At 41.8% G+C, this 23,092-nt stretch overlaps 1 non-coding gene across 1 annotated transcript; it reads left to right on the top strand.

Annotated features, from left to right (window-relative positions):
* The first annotated feature begins 21,251 nt into the window (after window positions 1-21,251).
* LOC148576097 (small nucleolar RNA R71) lies at window positions 21,252-21,355 on the top strand. Its single transcript, XR_015903686.1, has one exon. It is a non-coding gene; the product is annotated as a small nucleolar RNA R71 (small nucleolar RNA).
* Window positions 21,356-23,092: the final 1,737 nt, after the last annotated feature.

The following is a 23,092-nucleotide window of genomic DNA, read 5'->3' as shown; positions in this document are numbered from 1 at the left end:
TATATGTGAAAACATGTTTCCTATGCCTTAAAAATATTAATTTTAATTATCCTTTATTACCATTCGATGCCGTGATCTGTGTGTTAAGTATTTTCAGGCTTCATAGGGCAGGAATGGCTTAGAGGACAAAAAGGAAACATGCAAAAATGGAAGGAACGCACAAAATGACGTTTTGAAGAAAATGGCAGTAACGCGCACGCATGGACGACGTGGACGCGTGCCTGGCACAGAGCATAAACGACGCGTACGCGTGACTGATGTGTACGCGTGGCAAGAAAAATCTCCAATGACGTGCACGCGTGATGGACGCCACGTGCAGAAAATTGCAGAAGTCGCCCCCAGCGATTTCTGGGCCTTTTCGGCCCGAGTCCAAGCCCAGAAACACAGAATAAATGCTGGAGAATGAGGGAATCAAATCACACATTCAACATTCATCGATACAACATTCATAATTGACAATTTTAGGTTTTAGATGTAGCTTTAGAGAGAGAGGCTCTCTCCTCTCTCTTAGGTTTTAGAATTAGGATTTTTCTTAGAGTATGTTTATTTTCTTCATTCCAGGTTCAATGTTCCTTTACTTTACATCTCTTCTACTTTTATTTATTCTAATACTTTTACTTGTTAATTACTTATGATGCCAAATTGGCTTATGAACTCTTCATGTTAGATTTGAATTTATGTTTAAATGCAATTTGAGGTATTTCAGATTTATGATTGCTATCTTCTATTTATGATATAAATAATTTATATTTTTTCCCTTTTGGCTTTAGTTGAGTAGTTGGTAACACTTGAGTTATCAAACTCAATAGTTGATTGAAAATTGGAAATTGCTGATTGATTTGGATCCCTCTAAAGCTAGTCTTTCCACAAGAGTTAACTAGGACTTGAGGAATCAAGTTGATTAGTCCACTTGACTTTCCTTTATTTAGTAAAGGTTAACTAAGTGGGAGCAATAAACAATTCTCATCACACCTGATAAGGATAACCAGAATGGGATTTCCAGTTCTCATACCTTGCCAAGAGTTTTTCTAATTATTAATTTATTTTTTTTGTCATTTAAATTACTTGTTCCTTATTTCAAAAACCCAAAAATATACCTTTTTTCCATAACCAATAATAAATCACACCTCCCTGCAATTCCTTGAGAGATGACCCGAGGTTTAAATACTTCGGTTATAAATTTTATTGGGTTTTGTACTTGTGACAACCAAAACTTCTGTACGAAAGGATTCTCTGTTGGTTTAGAAACTATACTTCCAACGCGATTATTTTCATAAAATTCTTTACCGGCAGATAACCAGTTCGTTCAAAATGGCGCCGTTGCCGGAGAATTGCAATTGTGTGCCTTATTATTGGTTATTGTAAATATTTTATTTTGCTTGTTTATTTCTTTTTATTTTTTTTTGTTTTTAATTTTTATTAGTTACTATGAGTTCTCACCCCCTTTGGTTCTAATGTTGTTGAAAGGAATGGAAGCTATAACAGGAACATGCGTCAAGGTCGAAATAATCACAGATGGAAGGAGCCACGAGGATCTGATCAACCCTTTCGGCAACAACACTTCCCAAGGTTCTGATGCGTGGAAAACTTGTCTCTCAACAAATCTCCCTTCGGCAAGTGTACCGAAGTTGTCTTCAAGTAAAAACTCACAATAGAGTGAGGTCGAATCCTGTAACACCCTACCATACAGAGTCTTATGCTTAAGTCATAAGACAGAGATGGCAAGGTATTACGACCTCTAAAACAAAAATTTAGTACGTATAGTAGTATGAATAATTGATTATAACTAGGAGCCTTGTGGAAAAAGGGGTAAACAAAAACCGTAACTCGAAAACGCAACACTCTGATCGATAACGTAACAAACAGGGACAAGCTAACGCAAGATCATATATATACAAAAGAGTGTCAAAAATAGGAATATCAAGACTCAAAATCCGGTTGCGAAGATAACCGGTCCGAGCATAGCAATATATACATATAATAAAATAAGGAAACCCCAAAGGAAACCCAAAAGGACACAAATACAGAAAACCTATTCTCCAAAAATCCCCTCTAGAAGGAGTCATCACAGTTTGTATTATTTAATGGAGATAAAAGTATCTAAACAAGATATATAAACCAAAACAGAGCCCCGAGAACAAAGATCTTCGCTAATCCAGAAGTCTCCAGCATGCCTCAACGAGAAGCCTCGCGTCCTGCATCTGAAAACCACAAAATCCGCATGGGTGAGAACCAGAGGTCCCCAGCACGGTAACAGCTTCCACATATATAATACATAATAATAGAGGAAAGCCAAAGGCAATCCTAGAACTTCCTCCAGATAATATCAAAGCTTATAAACAAGCTAAACCATATAAGGGTATCTGACTAAAGATTCTTCAGTCTAACTAATACTTCCCTTTCCAATTCCTTCAAACCTCCCAACCACCAGCAGGAGTATATAATAGCAAACACAATTATATCAGACAAAGAATATACAAATAGGAGCAGTTAAGACATTTAGACAATTAGCAAGTAATATGCAGTCAAATAGGCAATCTCAAACAATTCACATAGTATGCATATGATGAATGCCTGTCCCTAGTGGCTGATGATATCATCTGTCAGTTATAGAGCCAACCCGACAAGTCCTGGTAGCTAACCATTGGACTGTCCCTCTGTCGCGCATCCCCAACTCGAGTTATACTCGTTATAAACTTGATCATAAACATGATCCATATCCATCACCCTCACTGGTGAATATTTCGGGGGCGAGCTCATCCGGGTCTTTCACAGTGCTCGGCCACACTTACGACATAGGGTCAACAGAGTCTCGAGCCTCCACCTGGAGCACGTGGTGGCTAGCCACTGCTTCCTCCCAGGGATCTCGTGCCTCTGATAGTGGAAGTGCAAATCTCAATTATCAATAATTCAGCATAAGCATGCATAAATTCTCATCCATGGATCAACATCCATATCAGCCATCCGGCTCACGGTTCAGTCCAGAACCAGCCAATATTCATATTATACACAGCCTTTCCGGCTCACGGTTAAATCCATAACCAGCCGTTTCATTAGCAATTACAGCCTTTCGGCCCATGGCTTAACAAGCACTTCCACCACCATCCTCCGCATCTCACATAATCATCTTGATCCTCATTGATCATTCATTTTTCCCTTGCTTCACTCGCAAGTTACCTCATTCACTAGCCCCTTTTTAATAGCTAGGCATGTCATAATGATTTAAGACATAAATGGTGAGATCGGAGGCTTAGAAGTATGAGATTTGGCTTTTAAAACTCAAAAATCAACTTTGGGATGAAAACAGGGCCACGCGTACGCGCACTCCACGCGTACGCGTGGATGGCCTCAAAAACTCATCGACGCGTAAGCGTCATGCACGCTAACGCGTGGATTAAAGATTTGCCAATCGACGCGCACGCGCCAACCACGCGTACGCGCGGGTGTTCTCGTGCCCCAGGCACAACACTGGCACAGTTCTGGCATAACTCTCTGGAAAATGGCTGGGCATTGGGTACAGCACAATCGGCGCGCCCGCGCACATCACGCGCACGCGTGGATGGCGCTTTCTGGAAGATCGGCGTGTACGCGCCAGGTACGCCCACGCGCAAGGGGTCATTCTGCTAAAAATTTTCTAAGTTAAAAGCTGCAGAATTCACAGATTTAAACCCCAATCTTCCAACGGACATAACTTCCTCATTTTAAATCGTCTTTCACCCGTTCTTTGAACGGCATGGACATCCCGGATCCAATTTCATTTCTAAACAGATTTGGTACAAAACGGAGATTCGTAGTCCAAGTTATGTCCCGCCAAAGTGTGCCCAAAAACCATATTTTCATACAAAACCACAAAGTGCCAATTTCAAAACAAGCCATTTCCAACTCTTTTCAAAACCAATCAAAACATGCCAAGTTCATCCCGTTTCTTTGAAATCAATCAAAATATATCAAATTCAACATCAAGCCTCCTCAACTCACACATTGACACATTACCACAAATTACCAAAATCACTATCTCATCATTTTACCCCACTTCACCCAAGTGGCTCAAACTCAAACACATTGACATATCATATACTATTCCTCATGCCGATTCTCAACAACACCAATTCCAATAAATTATTATTGTACACAATCAACATCATACTCACCATCAACATGGTTCAACCCACAATTCAACCATAACCAGTCATCAAGTATATATATCACAACATGCATATTTCTCATACATCATACCACTAAGGCATTAATAATCATCATCACATATATGACCACATCATATATCTCAATCATTCAACAACATCAACAATTCAATGCCTATCTTAGGGCCTCTAGCCTAAGTATTTCCTACCACATTACATATTAGATACGGGAAACTGAAACCATACCTTAGCCGATTTTCCCAAGCTCCCCCGGAGCACTTCCAAACCACTTATCCACAAGCTCTCAAGGCCTCAACACCTCCAAGAACAGATTTTTCACCACCAAACCCTTTCCAAGCTTTTCAAAGTCACCAATCAAGCTCCAATACCCACACATACACAACCTAAGCCACAACCATCATACTCATACACAACATCTCAAAACCCAAACATCATAGAACAACAAAATCACACTAGGGTTGAGAATCTTACCACACCCAAGGTCCAAGGAGACAAGATTAACCTTCTCCTTCAAGAGAGTTGGGTCCTATAACATCAAAGAACCCAAAATCTCAACATTTTACCCATGAAACTCGAAAATAAGGGCTGGAATTTCGAACAGAAACACGTGACTTACCTCAAGATTAGTTGTATGGGTTTTGTAGAGCTCTCCGCGGTGAACGCGTGGCCGCAAACGGAGCGACAATCGGAGCTCTAGATCAAAAGTTATGGTGGTTTGAAGATCAAGTGAGAGATAGAACTTGAGAGAGAGTTCTTCCCTTCCCCTCCACCATTTCAGCGTGTTTGAGTGTATTGTGAGGAGAGAGAGTGCTGAAAACTAGGGTTTTGGTTTAGTTATGTTGGGCCAAGGGCCCACTTTGGGTCCGGTTGGTCCGGTTTGGCCCGTTCGGTCCAATCTTGGTCCGATTTCTATAAAATTGGTACCGAAATTCTCGTCTCAATCTCCTCTATCACATTTAGCCATAAAAATAACATTTTTGGCTTTCTAGAATAAATTCTCATTTATGGGTTAATTAGTCGTTAATTAACCGGGTCTTACATTCTACCCACCTAATTGGGAATTTTGCCCACAAAATTCAAATCAAATTACCTGAGAATAAGTGCGGATAATCCGTACGCATCTCCGACTCAAGTTCCCAAGTGTGTTCCTCAACACCGCCTCGACTCCATGCCACTTTGACTAATGAAACCTCTTTTCCACGCAACCGTTTGATACTAGTATCATCGATTCTGACTGGAGCCACTGGAAGCGTCATATCTTCCCTTAACTGAACCAATTCGGGTTCTAACACATGGCTAGCATCAGGAGTGTACTTCCAAAGCTGCGACACGTGAAACACATCGTGCAGGTTCAAAAGATGAGGTGGTAGAGCCACCCGATACGCCACCGGTCCAATCCTCTCCAGGATCTGAAATGGACCAATGTATCGAGGATTCAACTTCTTTGCTTTAATCGCTCTACCTACTCCTGTGGTCGGAGTAACCTTAAGGAAAACATGATCTCCTGCCTCAAATTCCAAGGGCTTCCGCCTCTGATCGGCGTAACTCTTCTAACGACTCTGCGCCGTAAGCATCCTATCTCGGATTTTCTTGACTTGTTCAGTGGTCTCAGCTATCATCTCTGGCCCCAACAAGCCTTTCTCTCCAGCTTCATACCAACATAGAGGAGATTGACATTTCCTCCCATACAATGTCTCATACGGAGCCATTCCAATGCTCGCATGGTAACTATTATTGTATGCAAACTCCACTAACGGCATATACCGATCCCAACTCGCCGGTTGGTCCAAAACATAAGCTCTCAACATATCCTCTAGTGTTTGGATCGTCCTCTCGGATTGACCATCTGTTTGAGGATGGTAAGCTGTACTCAAGCTTAATCGGGTTCCAAAAGCTTTCTGAAATACACCCCAGAATCTCGAAGTAAAACGAGGATCTCTATCAGAGATTATAGTAGCAGGTACACCATGAAGTCTCACAATTTCCTTTATGTATAACCGTGCTAACTCCTCAAGGGTGTAAGTCATCCGAATGGGCAAAAAGTGAGCTGACTTGGTCAGTCGGTCCACAATCACCCAGATAGCATCAAAACCAGTCCTAGTCCTTGGCAATCCCGACACAAAGTCCATTGCAATACTTTCCCATTTCCATTACGGAACCTCTAAAGGTTGCAACATCCCGGAAGGTCTTTGATGTTCAATCTTTACCTTTTGACAAGTTAAGCACTTTGAAACATATTCCGCCACATCATTCTTTATACCCGGCCACCAAAACATCGCCTTTAAATCATGGTACATCTTAGTACTTCCCGGGTGCATGGAGAATCCGCTTTTGTGTGCCTCCTTTAAGATATCTTGCCTCAAAGTGCCAACATCTGGCACAATGATTCTACCCTTGAATCTCCATAACCCATCTTTTTCTTCCGACACTCTCCACTGTTTTCCTTGCTCGATAGCCGTAACACCTTCCATAACGCTTCATCGTTTTCATGAGCCTTTAGGAGTTCGGACTTAAAGTCACTTGAGATTTCTAATCGGCTCAAACACAAGGTTCTAGATACTTCTCGAACACCAATTTTTAGACTCTCGAATCCCTTGAGCAACTTCTCCTCTTGAAGCATCATCCAAGACGCATATAACGACTTCCAACTTAACGCATCCGCCACTATATTCGCCTTTCCAGGATGGTAATTTAACTCAAAGTCATAGTCTTTCAACAACTCCATCCACCTCCTTTGGCTCATATTAAGCTCTTTCTGATCAAAGAGGTATTTCAAGCTCTTGTGATTGGAGAAGACTTGGAACTTAACCCCATAGAGATAATGCCTCCACACCTTCAAGGCAAACACGACCGCAGCGAGTTCCAGATCGTGCGTAGGGTAACTAACTTCGTGAGGTCTCAACTGCCGTGAGGCATACGCCACCACATTATGATGCTGCATCAGCACGCATCCTAGACCCTTTAGTGAGGCATCACAGTACACCTCAAATGGTTCGTTCGGCTCAGGTAACACTAACACAAGTGCAGTGGTCAACTTTTTCTTCAATGTCTGAAAGCTCTCCTCGCACTCAGGAGTCCAAACAAACGGGGTATCTTTGCGGGTTAACTTTGTCAACGGCAAGGCTAATTGCGAAAAGCCTTTGATGAACCTTCGGTAATAGCCAGCTAGACCCAGAAAACTCCTTATCTCAGTTACTGTGGTTGGTTGCTTCCAATCCATCACAGCCTCCACCTTAGTTGGATCTACGGCTATTCCCTTCTTACTCACCACGTGACCCAAAAACTTTACCTCACTCTTCCAAAACTCACACTTAGACAGTTTCGAATAGAGTTTCTTCTCCTTTAAAATCTACAACACGGTCCGCAAGTGTTCCGCATGCTCTTCTTTAGTCTTGGAGTAAATTAGTATATCGTCAATGAAGACAACAACGAATTTATCCTGAAACGGACGGAATACTCTATTCATGTAATCCATAAACACTACAGGAGCGTTCGTCAAACCAAAAGACATTACAGTATACTCGTAATGACCATAACGAGTCCTGAAAGCGGTCTTAGGGATATCCTCACCCTTCACCCTTATCTGGTGATAATCGGATCCCAAATCGATCTTGGAGAAAACCCCAGCTCCTTGTAACTGATCCATGAGATCATCAATCCTCGGCAATGGGTACTTATTCTTTATGGTGACCTTGTTCAGCTGCCTGTAATCCACGCAGAGTCGCATACTTCCATCTTTCTTCTTTACCAGTAACACTGGAGCACCCCACGGGGATACACTTGGTCGAATAAAGTTCTTACCCAACAATTCCTCTAACTGAGACTTTAGCTCGGCCATCTCTAACGGTGACATCCTATAAGGAGCACTTGAGATTGGTCCCGCCCCAGGCACCAATTCAATAGCAAACTCGACCTCTCGGTTAGGTGGAAATTCCTCAATATCATCGGGAAACACTTCCGGAAACTCACACACTACCGGAATCTGATCTAACCTTTGATCATCACCCGAAACACCCGCGGTTAACAACAGGATACCCTGACATTCGGTTCCAGAACAGTTCACCATCATTGAATTCAAGTAATAATTATTCACCACAACCGGCCCTTCTGTATCCTCCGGCATAAAGTACACCGACTTGGTAGAACAATCAAGCAGGACATGGTTTTCGGATAACCAGTCCAATCCCAAGATAAGATCAAGACCGATCATCGGTAAGCAGATTAGATTATGGACAAAATCACACTGCTTGAACCTAAACGAAACTTTCGGGCATCCTAGTCTAGTTACCATGGCTTCATGGGTAGCATTATACACTTTTAAGTTATAACCTAAGGTTACGATCTTCAATCCTAATTCATGGGCTTTCTCAAATGCAATAAATGAATGCGATGTTCCCGAATCAAATAAAGCATTTAAAGTTTGACCAGCCATTTCACAGTTACCTCGAATGAGTGTCTCAGATCCTTCTGCACCCATAGCTGAGGTGATGAACACCCGACCAGTCTGTTGTGCTTTCCCAGCACCTTGCTTTTGCTTCTCTGGACAACTTGCGGCTTTATGCCCCGCCTTTCCACAATTGTAGCACAAACCCCATCCGGCCTTGCATGGTACTCCCGGATGGTGACTTCCACACCTAGTACAAGCTTGATCATTCTGAGGCTGCTTCCCAAACCTTTTCCCTTGGGAGTTTTTGTTGTTGGGCCTCCTAAAAGAACCTCCCCTCTTGAAGGGTGGACCTCTAGGTGCAAAGCTCTTCCCTCGGTTCTGTGGAAATGATCCTTTGTGACTTCCTTTCTCAACGGCTGCCCTCTTCACACACTCTTCAGCAACCCTACACTTATTCACCAATTCGGAGAAAGTCCTAATCTCCATTGGTCCCACTGAACTGAAAATATCGCTCCAGAGTCCTCCTTCGTACTTAACACACTTCCATTCCTCATATTCCACCGGAGTCCCTTGACACATACGAGAGAATCTGAACAGCTCCTCAAACTTGTCAGTATACTCAGATACGGACATAGCACCCTGCTTTAGCTGCAACAATTCAAGCTCCTTGGCTGTCCTAGCAGAAGTCGGAAAGTACTTCTTATAGAACTCCTCTTGGAAGACATCCCAGGTGATATAGTCATCACCCTGCTGCAGGAGGCGTCGGATACCCTGCCACCAATGCGACACTTCACCAGTGAGCAAATAGGTAGCAAACTCAACATGCTGTCCTTCAGGCACCACCTGCGCTTGCAGTGCTCGTTCCATAGCCTGAAACTATGTATCGGCCTCAGTCGGGCTAGTAGTTCCCTTGAACTTCGGGGGATTAACCTTCAAAAAGTTTGCCAGTGTCATCGGGCCTTGAACTCCACCTCCGTCATTACCATGGTTATTCATCTATTGACCAAGAGCCTCAGCAGTGGCTTGCATAGCAGCAGCCATATTCTCCAACGCAGTCATAAAGTTCACCGGGTCATTAGGGTTATTATCCGGTGCACGAGCATTCGTACGACCTCTCACACTACCTCTACCGCGTCCACGAGGCGCCATCTGGTTCCTATACACACCCAACAATCGATATTAAGTTGATCAGTCTCAATATCGGAAGTCTAGTGCTTCAAAGTCCCAAATGCATACTCATGAACGTTTATGCCCATTATATCAAGCTGATATACTAACAGCACATAACACACATACAGAGAATGCACAGAAGCATAGTCAGTCCATTCCTCAGGCTCTACAGGAACGAACTGCTCTGATACCATAATGTAACACCCTACCATACAGAGTCTTATGCTTAAGTCATAAGACAGAGATGGCAAGGTATTACGACCTCTAAAACAAAAATTTAGTACGTATAGTAGTATGAATAATTGATTATAACTAGGAGCCTTGTGGAAAAAGGGGTAAACAAAAAACCGTAACTCGAAAACGCAACACTCTGATCGATAACGTAACAAACAGGGACAAGCTAACGCAAGATCATATATATACAAAAGAGTGTCAAAAATAGGAATATCAAGACTCAAAATCCGGTTGCGAAGATAACCGGTCCGAGCATAGCAATATATACATATAATAAAATAAGGAAACCCCAAAGGAAACCCAAAAGGACACAAATACAGAAAACCTATTCTCCAAAAATCCCCTCTAGAAGGAGTCATCACAGTTTGTATTATTTAATGGAGATAAAAGTATCTAAACAAGATATATAAACCAAAACAGAGCCCCGAGAACAAAGATCTTCGCTAATCCAGAAGTCTCCAGCATGCCTCAACGAGAAGCCTCGCGTCCTGCATCTGAAAACCACAAAATCCGCATGGGTGAGAACCAGAGGTCCCCAGCACGGTAACAGCTTCCACATATATAATACATAATAATAGAGGAAAGCCAAAGGCAATCCTAGAACTTCCTCCAGATAATATCAAAGCTTATAAACAAGCTAAACCATATAAGGGTATCTGACTAAAGATTCTTCAGTCTAACTAATACTTCCCTTTCCAATTCCTTCAAACCTCCCAACCACCAGCAGGAGTATATAATAGCAAACACAATTATATCAGACAAAGAATATACAAATAGGAGCAGTTAAGACATTTAGACAATTAGCAAGTAATATGCAGTCAAATAGGCAATCTCAAACAATTCACATAGTATGCATATGATGAATGCCTGTCCCTAGTGGCTGATGATATCATCTGTCGGTTATAGAGCCAACCCGACAAGTCCTGGTAGCTAACCATTGGACTGTCCCTCTGTCGCGCATCCCCAACTCGAGTTATACTCGTTATAAACTTGATCATAAACATGATCCATATCCATCACCCTCACTGGTGAATATTTCGGGGGCGAGCTCATCCGGGTCTTTCACAGTGCCCGGCCACACTTACGACATAGGGTCAACAGAGTCTCGAGCCTCCACCTGGAGCACGTGGTGGCTAGCCACTGCTTCCTCCCAGGGATCTCGTGCCTCTGATAGTGGAAGTGCAAATCTCAATTATCAATAATTCAGCATAAGCATGCATAAATTCTCATCCATGGATCAACATCCATATCAGCCATCCGGCTCACGGTTCAGTCCAGAACCAGCCAATATTCATATTATACACAGCCTTTCCGGCTCACGGTTAAATCCATAACCAGCCGTTTCATTAGCAATTACAGCCTTTCGGCCCATGGCTTAACAAGCACTTCCACCACCATCCTCCGCATCTCACATAATCATCTTGATCCTCATTGATCATTCATTTTTCCCTTGCTTCACTCGCAAGTTACCTCATTCACTAGCCCCTTTTTAATAGCTAGGCATGTCATAATGATTTAAGACATAAATGGTGAGATCGGAGGCTTAGAAGTATGAGATTTGGCTTTTAAAACTCAAAAATCAACTTTGGGATGAAAACAGGGCCACGCGTACGCGCACTCCACGCGTACGCGTGGATGGCCTCAAAAACTCATCGACGCGCAAGCGTCATGCACGCTAACGCGTGGATTAAAGATTTGCCAATCGACGCGCACGCGCCAACCACGCGTACGCGCGGGTGTTCTCGTGCCCCAGGCACAACACTGGCACAGTTCTGGCATAACTCTCTGGAAAATGGCTGGGCATTGGGTACAGCACAATCGGCGCGCCCGCGCACATCACGCGCACGCGTGGATGGCGCTTTCTGGAAGATCGGCGCGTACGCGCCAGGTACGCCCACGCGCAAGGGGTCATTCTGCTAAAAATTTTCTAAGTTAAAAGCTGCAGAATTCACAGATTTAAACCCCAATCTTCCAACGGACATAACTTCCTCATTTTAAATCGTCTTTCACCCGTTCTTTGAACGGCATGGACATCCCGGATCCAATTTCATTTCTAAACAGATTTGGTACAAAACGGAGATCCGTAGTCCAAGTTATGTCCCGCCAAAGTGTGCCCAAAAACCATATTTTCATACAAAACCACAAAGTGCCAATTTCAAAACAAGCCATTTCCAACTCTTTTCAAAACCAATCAAAACATGCCAAGTTCATCCCGTTTCTTTGAAATCAATCAAAATATATCAAATTCAACATCAAGCCTCCTCAACTCACACATTGACACATTACCACAAATTACCAAAATCACTATCTCATCATTTTACCCCACTTCACCCAAGTGGCTCAAACTCAAACACATTGACATATCATATACTATTCCTCATGCCGATTCTCAACAACACCAATTCCAATAAATTATTATTGTACACAATCAACATCATACTCACCATCAACATGGTTCAACCCACAATTCAACCATAACCAGTCATCAAGTATATATATCACAACATGCATATTTCTCATACATCATACCACTAAGGCATTAATAATCATCATCACATATATGACCACATCATATATCTCAATCATTCAACAACATCAACAATTCAATGCCTATCTTAGGGCCTCTAGCCTAAGTATTTCCTACCACATTACATATTAGATACGGGAAACTGAAACCATACCTTAGCCGATTTTCCCAAGCTCCCCCGGAGCACTTCCAAACCACTTATCCACAAGCTCTCAAGGCCTCAACACCTCCAAGAACAGATTTTTCACCACCAAACCCTTTCCAAGCTTTTCAAAGTCACCAATCAAGCTCCAATACCCACACATACACAACCTAAGCCACAACCATCATACTCATACACAACATCTCAAAACCCAAACATCATAGAACAACAAAATCACACTAGGATTGAGAATCTTACCACACCCAAGGTCCAAGGAGACAAGATTAACCTTCTCCTTCAAGAGAGTTGGGTCCTATAACATCAAAGAACCCAAAATCTCAACATTTTACCCATGAAACTCGAAAATAAGGGCTGGAATTTCGAACAGAAACACGTGACTTACCTCAAGATTAGTTGTATGGGTTTTGTAGAGCTCTCCGCGGTGAACGCGTGGCCGCAAACGGAGCGACAATCGGAGCTCTAGATCAAAAGTTATGGTGGTTTGAAGATCAAGTGAGAGATAGAACTTGAGAGAGAGTTCTTCCCTTCCCCTCCACCATTTCAGCGTGTTTGAGTGTATTGTGAGGAGAGAGAGTGCTGAAAACTAGGGTTTTGGTTTAGTTATGTTGGGCCAAGGGCCCACTTTGGGTCCGGTTGGTCCGGTTTGGCCCGTTCGGTCCAATCTTGGTCCGATTTCTATAAAATTGGTACCGAAATTCTCGTCTCAATCTCCTCTATCACATTTAGCCATAAAAATAACATTTTTGGCTTTCTAGAATAAATTCTCATTTATGGGTTAATTAGTCGTTAATTAACCGGGTCTTACAAATCCCACGGGGATTGATTGATCAAGCAACTTTAATTAGAAGAATGTTCTAGTTGAGCGAATCCAGAATTTAGGTTGAGAGTTACAGAAAATAAAATGGCAGGAATGTAAATAACAGAAAAGTAAATGCTAGAATTAAAGAACTGGAAGTAAATGACTGAAAATAATTTGCAGAATTGTAAATGGGAATGGGGGATTTGCTCATAAAAGTAAATCGCAGAAATTAAAGAGAATGGGTAAGATTAGAGATGGGGAATTCATTGGGCTTAGGAGATGTTGCAATTCTCCGGATCAAGTTCATTTTCATCTCTTCCTCAATCAATGCACTCATTGATCTCCTTGGAAATCTTAAGTGATTGAATTGCAATTCCTTGCAATTCAATCTCTCAAATCTTGATCAATAGTCAATTCCTTGGTCAATTGCTCATGAGAAGAGATGAAGTATGGTCACTGATTATACCACATGCATTTCCCAAACCAAGTATTGAGAGGGTTACAGTCACATACCCATCCAAACCCAATTTGGTCCAGCATGAGAAAGCATTTCTAGCTTGATCTCTTCATTCCTCTTCCAAGGTTCAAAAGAGATACAAGTTTGAATAGCTTCCCTTCCAAGATAACTACTCAATTGGATGAAGATCGAAAGCCTTTAAGTAAAATCAAGAGGAAAGATAGAAGAAGAAAAATGAAAATTAGTATTAATCCATCAAATTACAACAGAGCTCCCTAACCCAATGAAAGGGGTTTAGTTGTTCATAGCTCTTGAAAATGAAAACAAAGATGGAGAATACATCATAAAACTAGAAATTGCAAAGAAAGTAAATACAGAGAGTGGTTCTTCAGCCTCCAGAACTCCTTTACAATTCAAATTCACTCCTATATATACTACTCTTCTCAGCTTCTAGTTTACTCTTCAAGTCTTGGGCCTTTGGATCTTGAGTTTGAAGCAGTTCTTTTCTTCATTTGGGCTTGGCTTTACTTGCAGAGAGAAAGTGCTAAGTGGGCAGAGACTTCAGCTCAGGACGTTAGGGGTGTTAATATTTAGTGAGAATATAAGTTCGAGAATGTTAGTGACACTTAACATTGTCACTAACGTTCCAATGCACCCCTTTGCCTTACGTTAAAACCCACATTAACTAGGTTAACGTGGCTTTTAACGTTGCCTTGTTAGTCCTTCGAGAACGTTAGTGACACTCAACATTGTCACTAACGTTCCAGTGTGCCCCTTCTTGTTTCACGTTAAAGCCCACGTTAACTAGGTTAACGTGGCTTCTAACGTGGTCCTTGCCAACCTTCGAGAACGTTAGTGACACTCAACATTGTCACTAACGTTCCAATGTGCCCCTGGGTCTCACGTTAGAGTCCACGTTAACTAGGTTAACGTGGCTTCTAACGTGGCCATCTTTTAGCCATCCCAACGTTAGTGACAATGTTGAGTGTCACTAACGTTGGCTCATCTTTCATTTCTCATCGTCAGCTTCCACGTTAACCAAGTTAACGTGGAGGTTAACGTGACTCTTGGGGGTTGTGTGGTTACTTCAACGTTAGTGACAATGTTGAGTGTCACTAACGTTGTCGACAACTCTTCATCCTCTACGTTAATTCCCACGTTAACCAAGTTAACGTGGGAGTTAACGTGGTACTTAGCACCATAGGCCAACGTTAGTGACAATGTTGAGTGTCACTAACGTTGGCTTCTCTCCCTCCCCCTTAACGTTAGAGGCCATGTTAACTAGGTTAACGTGGCTTCTAACGTGGCCACTTATGAGTGATTGCCAACGTTAGTGACAATGTTGAGTGTCACTAACGTTGGCTCAACTTCTCTTCTCCACGTTAGAGTTCACATTAACTTGGTTAACGTGACTCTCTAACATGGGCATTGATGGCTTTCTTTGAGAGTGTTATTGGCAATCACTTTTCTCATTAATCCTTGCAAGTTACCTCCCCTTTCTTGCTCCTTTTTGGTCCTGAAATCAAGCAACAAAGTGCATCAAAGCTCCAGTCCAAGTCATGAGTAATGCAACATAATATTTGTCACTAAACTTATGCAAAATCTTCATGAAATCATGTAAAATGCACAATGTGTGCTTGAGTCAAGGCATAAGTGAATATTTACCCAAAACTAGCTTATTTCCTAAAGAAATGCATGAAACTAACCTAAAAACAGTAAAGAAAAGGTCAGTGAAACTGGCCAAGATGCCCTGGCATCACAACACCAAACTTAAAGCTTGCTTGTTCCTAAGCAAGTACTGGAACAAGAGAATGATGAATGGAATATCCAGAGGAATGAGTCATTCTTGTGGAAGTCATATTACTGATTTTATGGTGGTTTCATGCATAGCAACTTAGGTTCATTCCATTACTGGCTTTCAGACCTTTATCATGTCCCTAAACACTTACTTTGTTTATATCTCATGAGACTTTTATTCATTGATCCTTTTATTGTTGTTTCAAGGATTATTTGTGTTATTTAGGCTAAGTGCTCTATAAGGGGGCAACTCTTTAAGATAAGCTTTCAGCCAACACTCCCGAACCAGTTAGTTCAAGGTGCTAGGTGTTGAAGCACCCCTAAGGACTTACTCCCTCAAGTCTCTCCCCCATACATACACACCACAGGCATATAGTTTATTTGTTTTCTTTTCTTGAGACCTTGGTGTCCAGCACCTCTTTGGGTTACTAAATGCTCTGTAGTGAGGGTTACTCTTGATAGTGGATTTTCAGCTGATAATCCCGGGTTAGTTAACCCAAGTTACCAAGTGATAAAGCACCCCTAAGAGCTTATTCATCCAAGTAGATCCCTCACACAGGGGCACCACAGACACTTGCCTCAAGCTTAAAACCATTGATGCCTAGCCTTATTGCTTACTCTTTTTCTTTTGTTTTTCACTTCCATTGTTCTTTCCCTTTTCTCTTCTTAGGATCTTGTTATTAACTTAGTCTCATGAGTGTATCCAAAGCAAAGTATTCAGGATAGATAGTTGTCCTCCTAACCTTGTGGTTGAACCAACTTAGCTAACTTATGACTACCCCAAGGATTCATGAATGCACTTCCACAATATAAACTCCACTCTGGTCTTTTACAACTATACTCATTCTCTTTTTATTTGATTTAAAGGGATAAGCTTACAAGTAGGTTAAGTGATGGTGCAGTGACATTTAAACCAGAAATCATGGACCTCTTCAGAAGGAAAAACTTAAAAGACAAAATTAAAAAAAATTTAAACATAACATGGAAGCATGTTCTATTTCATACAAGATCTTCCTTATTTAAAGCATAGAAAAGATGGACTAAAAAGAACTCCACCACCTTTCATTCATGTGGATGTCCATGCTCCCATCCTTGTTTATCCTCATTGTGTCTCTCTTGAGTACTTGTACTTCCACTTCCTTTGCCTTTTCCAAGCAGCTTTCTCCAGAAACCACTATCTTCCATCTTCTTCTTGAGTGCCTCCTTTTGTTGTTTCACTTTTCTCTCTTCTTGTTCTACAAATTCTTTTTGAACTTCATCATATGCAGGGATGGCATAGTGTAGATGATGCATATTACTGGTCATGTAGTTCAACTCGGCTTGAGTGTTTACATAGAACTCCTCCCTATGTAGTTGCCTTCCTTCATTGAGTATACTGAATTCATTGAAAGTTTTCATTTGGGCTATCTGCCGCTGGTTGAGCTCTTGCAAGTGCTTCTCTTGAAGCTCTTGTCTTTCATTCACTTGGTTGATGGCTTGAGTGAGCTGAGAGTAGTGTTCCTGCTGCTGCTCCATTTGTTGTTTTTGCCATGCTTCCTGTTGGTTCAGCCGGTTCAGTAATTGCTCTTGTCCTTCCATATGTCTCTGTCCTAAATCCTCAATGGCTCTTAGAAGGTGAGTCATATTCAAGTTGGCTGGGTCATGATACTCTTTTTGTTGATGTTCTTCTTGATGGTATTCCTCGTGATGAGCTTCTTCCTGGGTCCTTTGCCTTCCTATATGTGGCCTTCTTAGTTGCTGAGCCGGTGTGGTATAGACCATTCGCTCGAGTGTGACTGGCCTCCCTGGGTTTACCCAGTCTGGGCTACTGTCCTCAAATATTACCTTGGCCTTGTTGCACAAGCGGAGAATGGTGCTGGGGTACCAAATCCTGGCTCCTGAGTCAGCTTTCTCAGCTGACTCTTGAATCCCTTCGGCAATGAGCTCATGCACCTTGATTTCCCCACCTTGTACTAAGCATTGTACCATAGTGGCTCGATTGATGTTAACCTCCGAATTGTTAGCAACTGGTAGGATGGACCTCCTTACAAGCTCAAACCACCCTTTGGCTTCAGGGTAAAGGTCCCCCCTTTTTATGAATTTTGGTCTCCCATCTGAGTACCTCTCCCAGTCAGCGGCTATGACACAGATATCTGATGCTATATCTGAGAGCTCATCATTATCGGGGCTTCTACTTATCCTTGCCTGATAACTCTCCTCATCAAAATGAGGTGATTTCAATTGAAGAGCTCTTGTGATGGCACTTGGGCTAAAGTCCACCTCCCTTCCTCTCACATAACTTTTGAAGGTTGGGGCTTGGGTCTTATTCTCTCTAACTGCATTTGCATAGAATTCTTTGATGAGGTTTCCATTGATCTTCCCCTCTGGACTGGTGAGCAATTGCCACCCCTTCTGTTCGATTTTTCTCCAAATCTGTGGTGATTCATTGGCATTGATTTGGAAGATTAATTCTGGCAATATCCTTCTGGCACTTATCCGCTCAAATTCATGCTCATGAAAGGCAGTCTTGAATCTCTTGTCATCAAAAGGAGCACTCTCCATAGGCCCCTTCCTTTTTTGCCTCTTTGAGCTTGATGATGCCATGACTTGAATTGTTGTTTGAGGGGGTTTGAGGCTTCGGATAGATGGAGAGAGGGTTGGTTAAAGCAATTTGTGATGAAGGGTTTAGTGTACCAATAGAAGTGTGGAGAGTGGGGATTTGAATGTGAGGAGTGAGCATGCACTATGGTTCACTTATATAAGAAAATCATGAGTGGATGAAGGGTGTGGATTGCATGAATGTTTACTAGATGAACGGATGGGGTTATGTATGAAAGGAAGACAAGGATCATCACTTTAATGAGAGTGATTGGTTCGGTCTTCAAGGTTTTTCTTTCTCCAATGTTGCATGGCAGCGTTTCCCCATGCATTCCCTCTTGAGACATGTGTGTAGTGCTCTTCATTAAGTGGCGAAATTTTCCCCATTTAAGTGTCCAATCAATCCCTTTTCATGCTTCTTTTCCTTTTCTATAAAGATTTGAAATAAGAAAATTAGTATCTATAAAAGAAAAATTAAAACTCTACGGCTAGAATAAAATGAAAGAAAAGATTTGATTGTTTGTTTATGAATTTCAACTAACTAACTAACTATTGGTGGTCCCTTATATGCATTTTGGTGGCACCATGGGGTGACACCAAACTTAGTTTGAAGCACTGTGATGAAAGTTTTGTGTTCAAAGCTCCCAAGTCTATCATGCAACTTGGTTTGCTTTGAACACCAAACTTGTTCCTCACTATATTCTGCATAAGAAGAATTTCACCAATTGTTTGTTAAGTTTTGATTGAAGCTCATAAAGATTGACTTATTCATTATCATTTGAAAGCATATAAAACATGGGTTGCCTCCCATGAAGCGCTTCTTTAGCGTCACTAGCTTGACGTTTTTCCTTCATCATGGTGGTTGGTAGTGCTTAAAGTCCTCCCCTCTTGCTGTGGATTTGTATCCATTGGTTGGATCAATGATCTCCATATGTTCCAGGGAAAGAACTCTGTTGATAGTGAAGACCTTGGGTAATTGAGATGGCACAGTAGGGAGATTAGGGGGAATATCCGGGAAGTAGGCTGAGACAACTCTATCCCCTGGAGAGGAATCTTCCGTAGGGATCTTCTTGTTCCTCCATCTCCTTGGTACCTTCTTTTTTATTTCTTTTGAGGTTGCCTTCCCCTTGGTGACCTCTTTTCTCCAAGGAATTGTGATGCTGTCTTCACCTGCCACTAGAGGTTTTGGTTCCTCCAACTTCTCCTTGAGCTGTGGCAGTTGCTGTTTTCCTTGTTTATCAATTGAGGGGGTTTCAGAATGAACTAGCTGTGCTTCAGTGCTTGTCTCCTCCTTCAGTATCTCCTTATCGTTTGTGCTTAGTTCCTTGTCCTCTTGATCTGTCTCTTGTGAGAAGTTAAAAATATTGAAGCTGAGTTGTTCATCATGGATTCTCAATATTAGCTCCCCTTTCTCTACATCGATAAGTGCTCTGGCCGTAGCTAGAAATGGTCTTCCCAATATGATTGGGTGAGTGTGACTTTCTTCCATGTCCAGAATGACAAAGTCTGTTGGGAGAAAGTACTTCCCAACCTTTAGCAACACATTTTCCACCACTCCTATTGCTTGCTTTTGAGTTTTATCAGCCAGTTGATAATGACATCTATGGGCATTATCTCATTGATCTGCAGCCTCTTCACCAGGGATAAGGGCAATAAGTTGATGCTGGCCCCTAAATCACATAGTGCTCTGTCGAACATAGTTTCACCTATGGCACAAGGGATATGAAAACTTCCTGGGTCTCTTCTTTTTGTAGGTAACTCATGTTGAATAAGGGCACTACATTCCTTGTTCATCACTATAGTCTGCCCTCCCTTGAGTGAGCTTTTCCTGGGAAGAAGTTCCTTCATATATTTGATGAATGCAGGCATTTGTTGAATTGCCTTGATGAATGGTATGTTCACATGCAGAGATGCAAACAAGTCTAGGAACCTTGAGTATATTTTTTTTCCCACAGCACCATTGAGCAGTTGGGGGAATGGTGCATAGAGCTTCAGCAGCTCTTGTTGTGAGATTTCTGGTTCTTTGTGATCTCTATCCTCCTCCTTTGTTGAGTTGTCTTCAGGTTGTTTGCACATTTTTCCTTGCTTGTCTTCAATCTCTTGATCACTTGTAGTGACCATTTTGCAGTCTTCCCATCTTATTTTCTTTGCTTCTCCCTTGGGGTTTTTCTCAGTGTCACTTGGGAAGCTATCAGTAGGTTTGGAAATCTTCTCAGCTAAATATCCCACCTAAAATTCCATCTTCCTAATGGTTTCTCCCTGGTTCTTAATATTGGCTCGCACCTCCTCTTTGAACACCTTATTTTCTTGAATCTCTTGGCTTATTCCTTCAAGTAAGGCTTCAATCTTAGAGAGCCTGTCATCGATTGATGAGTAGTTCGGAGCTGATGTGCTATTTTGGTTTTGATAAGTGTGTGGAGAGTTGTTGTCGTGGGGGTGTTGAGATGTCCTCTGGGTGAATTGTTGGTGAGCTGCATTGTTGTTGGAATTGTAACTTCTCTGGTCTTGGTTTTGATCTTGCTCACTTCCCCACCCAAAGTTCGGGTGATTTCTCCATCCAGGGTTGTAAGTCTTGGAGTATAGATCATAGTTTTTCCTTGGTGAATTCCCAATGTAGTTGGCTTGCTCCTGACTCCCTTCTGCTTCTTGGTTTACTCCTTCTTGTGTTATTGATGAAGTGGAGATTGCTGCTACTTGGTTCATCTCCATCTTCTTGGTGATATCAGCCAGCTGCTGAGTAATGAGATTTTTTTGGGCCAACAGAGCATCTACATTGTTTAGCTCCATCACTCCTCTTGTGTTCCCTCTTTCGGAAGCATAGAAGTAGTCGTTTTCTGCTACTGTTTCAATAACATCTATAGCTTCCTCAATGGTCTTCTTCTTGTTCAAAGACCCTCCAGATGAATGATCTACTGCCTTCTTTGACTCATAAGAGAGCCCTTCATAGAAAATGTGCAGCTGGACCCATTCGTTGAACATGTCAGGTGGACACCTCCTTGTTAAGTCTTTGAACCTCTCCCATGCTTCATACAGAGTCTCACCATTCTGTTGCCTGAAGGTTTGAACCTCAGCTCTCAGCCTATTGATTCGTTGAGGAGGGTAGAATCTTGCTAAGAATTTGTTCACCACATCCTCCCAAGTTGTCAAGCTCTCCCTTGGGAAGGATTCCAGCCACTTGGCTGCCTTGTCTCTGAGTGAGAAGGGAAATAAGAGCAATCTATAGGCGTCAGGATGAACACCATTAGATTTTACTGTGTCACATATTCTCAGGAATGTGGTCAGATGTTGGTTGGGATCTTCTTGAACACCTCCTCCAAACGAACAGTTGTTCTGAACAAGGGTGATGAGCTATGGTTTAAGTTCAAAGTTGTTGGCATAGATTGTTGGCTTTTGGATGCTACTTCCACAATTTCCTGGGTTTGGATTAATATAGGAGCCCAAAACTCTTCTATCCTCCCCAGCATGATTTGCTCCACCTCCTCTGCCATGGTTGTGAGTCTCTTCCTCATGATGATTTTCCATGTTTTCTTCCATGTTTGGTTCAAAGTATTCCTCAAACTGTTCCTCCTTTTCTTCAGCACCAACTACTCATTTTCCTCTTGCCTCCCTCCTTAGTCTAAGGAAGGTTCTCTCTAGTTCAGAATCAAAGGAAGTTGAAGCCCTGCTTCTTCTCCCTGTCATACAACCAACAAGTACAAGCAGAGAAGATAGGTGCAGACAGTATTTATGTCAGAATTGATGTTAGTTGTGGGTGATGCAATATATCAAACAGTTAGTGGGTTAGCGAACATAATTGAAAATAACAAAGAAAAACAAAAGAGTAGATGGAGAAGGGAAGAAGTTTAACTAAAACAAAAAGCAAATCAATCAAACAGAAAATGAAATACACAAAATAAAATGCTCACAATCTAGTGATCTTCCAATCTAATCATTGTTGATGAACAATCAATCCCCGGCAACGGCGCCATAAACTTGATAGGTGGAAAACTTGTCTCTCAACAAATCTCCCTTCGGCAAGTGTACCGAAGTTGTCGTCAAGTAAAAACTCACAATAGAGTGAGGTCGAATCCCACAGGGATTGATTGATCAAGCAACTTTAATTAGAAGAATGTTCTAGTTGAGCGAATCCAGAATTTAGGTTGAGAGTTGCAGAAAATAAAATGGCGGGAATGTAAATAACAGAAAAGTAAATGCTAGAATTAAAGAACTGGAAGTAAATGACTGAAAATAAATTGCAGAATTGTAAATGGGAATGGGGGATTTGCTCATAAAAGTAAATCGCAGAAATTAAAGAGAATGGGTAAGATTAGAGATGGGGAATTCATTGGGCTTAGGAGATGTTGCAATTCTCCGGATCAAGTTCATTTTCATCTCTTCCTCAATCAATGCACTCATTGATCTCCTTGGTAATCTTAAGTGATTGAATTGCAACTCCTTGCAATTCAATCTCTTAAATCTTGATCAATAGCCAATTCCTTGGTCAATTGCTCATGAGAAGAGATGAAGTATGGTCACTGATTATACTACATGCATTTCCCAAACCAAGTATTGAGAGGGTTACAGTCACATACCCATCCAAACCCAATTTGGTCCAGCATGAGAAAGCATTTCTAGCTTGATCTCTTCATTCCTCTTCCAAGGTTCAAAAGAGATCCAAGTTTGAATAGCTTCTCTTCCAAGATAACTACTCAATTGGATGAAGATCGAAAGCCTTCAAGTAAAATCAAGAGGAAAGATAGAAGAAGAACAATGAAAATTAGTATTGATCCATCAAATTACAACAGAGCTCCCTAACCCAATGAAAGGGGTTTAGTTGTT

Source organism: Arachis ipaensis, chromosome B1 (genome assembly GCF_059453495.1).
Source record: "Arachis ipaensis isolate K30076 ecotype BB chromosome B1, ASM5945349v1, whole genome shotgun sequence".
Classification (NCBI taxonomy): domain Eukaryota; kingdom Viridiplantae; phylum Streptophyta; class Magnoliopsida; order Fabales; family Fabaceae; genus Arachis; species Arachis ipaensis.
The sequence above is the reverse complement of the archived record's forward strand: the minus strand, read 5'-3'. Positions and strand labels throughout refer to the sequence as shown.